At 39.0% G+C, this 2253-nt stretch overlaps 1 pseudogene; it reads left to right on the forward strand.

The window, feature by feature from the left end:
- The first annotated feature begins 314 nt into the window (after positions 1–314).
- Positions 315–1400, forward strand: LOC147368331 (olfactory receptor 7A17-like; annotated as a pseudogene).
- The last annotated feature ends 853 nt before the right edge of the window (positions 1401–2253 follow it).

A 2253-nucleotide genomic window follows, 5' to 3' on the forward strand; every position in this document is an offset into this window, starting at 1 on the left:
AACACTCAGGACAAAATAACACCTCCTACCACTCTCTCCTTTATACCTGGTTTTGGTTTCTTCAGAGCATCTGTGACATTCTGATATATTCTATCATGTTGTATTTGAATATCCTCTTTCACCATCCTTGGTTGGGAGAGATTTATTTTTCATCACTTTCTACTGGGTCAGCACTAAATATGTATTTCTCAAATAAATGAAGAAATACCTCATTAGAACTCTAGAATATATGAGCTCTTTGCCAATGTGATGAGAATGGGACAAAAAATCTTTGTCAGAGATGAAATGGAGTATACTTTGGAAGAGAACTTTTCTATAAATAAGGTAATAAGTTCAATTGCTTCAGGGCTAAATAGAAATTGCAGTATTTCAGCTATGTGAATTATGCCAGTTTGTGTGCAAACTAGTCATGTTGTTTTTGGTTTTTTTTTCCTGGTAGTCACCTCTACCCCATGGAACCAGGAAATAGTACACAAATTTCAGAATTTATTCTTCTGGGACTTTCAGAAGAACAAGAACTGCAGCCTCTCATATTTGGGCTTTTCCTCTGCATGTACCTAATCACTGTGTTTGGAAACCTGCTCATTATCCTGGCCATCAGCTCAGACTACCACCTCCACACCCCCATGTATTTCTTCCTCTCCAACCTGTCCTTTGTAGACCTCTGTTTCATCTCCACCACAATCCCAAAGATGCTGTGGAATATCCAGAACAAGAGCAAAGGTATCACCTATGAAGGCTGCATCACCCAGATGTATTTTTACATACTCTTTGCAGGATTAGATGACATTCTCCTAAGTGTGATGGCCTATGATCGGTATGTGGCCATCTGCCACCCCCTGTACTACATGGTCATCATGAGCCTCCGGCTCTGTGGACTGCTGGTTCTGATATCCTGGGTGCAGATTGCCTTGTATTCCTTGGTACACAGCTTAATGGTGCTACAATTGTCCTTTTGTCCAGTTGTGCAAATCCCCCACTTTTTCTGTGAACTCAGTCAGGTGGTACAACTTGCCAGTTCTGACAACTTTCTTAATAACATAGTGATGTATTTTTCAGCTGTCCTGATGGGTGGTGGTCCTTTTGCTGGTATCCTTTACTCATATTCTAAAATAGTTTCTTGCATATGTAAACTCACATCAACTCAGGGGAAGTATAAAGCATTTTCCACCTGTGTGTCCCACCTCTCAGTTGTCTTCCTATTTTATTTTACAGCCTTAGGAGTGTTCCTTAGCTCTGCTGGTACCCACACCTCACATTCAAGTACAGTCGCCTCAGTGATGTACACTGTGGTCACACCCATGCTGAACCCTTTCATTTACAGTCTGAGAAACTGAGATATAAAAGAGAGTCTAAAGAGATTGTATTTCATGCCTTGTATAAAAGACCAATTATACTAGTGCTCTGGATTGCATAACTCAAAGTATCAAACCAGAACTTTTTCTTTGATCATTGTGAAATAAAATTTTCTTCTTCCACTTATATTTTGGTATTTCCATTTTTTTTTCTTTGAATTCAGTATCTTTATACAATATTAGAAACTCTCTTGTTAAGCTTTATTCTCACTCTTTTTTAAAACTATGTAAATGGGTTTTTTTTAATGTATATTTATTTATTTTAACTGGAGGTTAATTACTTTAGAATATTATACTGGTTTTGCCATAAATCAACATGAATCCGCCACAGGTATACACGTGTTCCCCATCCTAATTCCCCCTCTCATCTCCCTCCCGTACCATCCCTCTGGGTCATCCCAGTGCACCAGCCCCAAGCATCCAGTATCATGCATCAAACCTGGACTGGCGATTCATTTCGTATATGATATTATACATGTTTCAATGCCATTTTCCCAAATCATCCCACCATCTCGCTCTCCCACAGACTCCAAAAGACTGTTGTATACATCTGTGTCTCTTTTTCTGGCTCGCATACAGGGTTATCATTACCATCTTTCTAAATTCCATATATATGCATTAGTATACTGTATTGGTGTTTTACTTTCTGGTTTACTTCACTCTGTATAATAGGCTCCAGTTTCATCCACCTCATTAGAACTGATTCAAATGTATTCTTTTTAATGGCTGAGTATTACTTCATTGTGTATATGTACCACAGCTTTCTTATGCATTCATCTGTTGATGGACATCTAGGTTGCTTCCATGTCCTGGCTATTATAAACAGTGCTGTGATGAACACTGGGGTACACGTGTATCTTTCAGTTCTGGTTTCCTCAGTGTGTATGCCCAGCAGTGG

This window comes from Bos grunniens, chromosome 7, assembly GCF_055505025.1.
Source record: "Bos grunniens cultivar Pamir isolate PY7600 chromosome 7, Bosgru_T2T1.0, whole genome shotgun sequence".
NCBI classification, from domain to species: Eukaryota; Metazoa; Chordata; class Mammalia; order Artiodactyla; family Bovidae; genus Bos; species Bos grunniens.